The sequence below is a fragment of the Egretta garzetta genome, unplaced genomic scaffold (assembly GCF_000687185.1).
Source record: "Egretta garzetta isolate BGI_Z169 unplaced genomic scaffold, ASM68718v1 scaffold806, whole genome shotgun sequence".
In the NCBI taxonomy this organism is placed as follows: Eukaryota; Metazoa; Chordata; class Aves; order Pelecaniformes; family Ardeidae; genus Egretta; species Egretta garzetta.
The window spans coordinates 17,800-18,237 of NW_009260077.1; the positions used below are offsets into that span (position 1 = coordinate 17,800).

A 438-nucleotide genomic window follows, 5' to 3' on the forward strand; every position below is an offset into this window, starting at 1 on the left:
CCCAGCGGCCGGGAGGGGCGATGGGGCTGAGCCCGTGGGGGCCCCAGCAGCCGCTGGTCTCCAGCCCAGCCCTTGCCCTTCTGCTGGCACCATGCACATGGAGGGAGCTCCCCCTGCACGGGGCATGCCATGCATCACCCACCATGGCCCCCCTTCCAGTGACACCCTCCCTGGGTACCCCCTGCAGCACAAGAGTGGTGAGCCCCCCCTGCGCCCTGCCCGGGGCTGTGCTGGGGTGGCCCCTTCCTTCCTCCCTCCCATCCGCGGGGCTGCAGGATTTGGCCCCCCATGCTGCTGGTGCATGGGTCAGTGCTGGGTCCTGTGCCGGGTCGGTGCCATACGCGCGGTGGCGGGGAGGGAGGGAGTGGAGAGAAGCCATTAGTTTGTTAAATCAGAGGAAGAAGCAGAGGTGAGTTAAGAAAAGGGGGGAGGGGAGGT

General features: G+C 67.6%; 1 protein-coding gene across 1 annotated transcript in view; it reads right to left on the reverse strand.

Moving 5' to 3' along the window:
- LOC104128517 (SRC kinase signaling inhibitor 1) overlaps nucleotides 1–438 on the reverse strand; it is a gene marked incomplete at both ends in the record, with an annotated part of 13,060 nt that overhangs the window by 4,845 nt on the left and 7,777 nt on the right. The window lies entirely within an intron of this gene.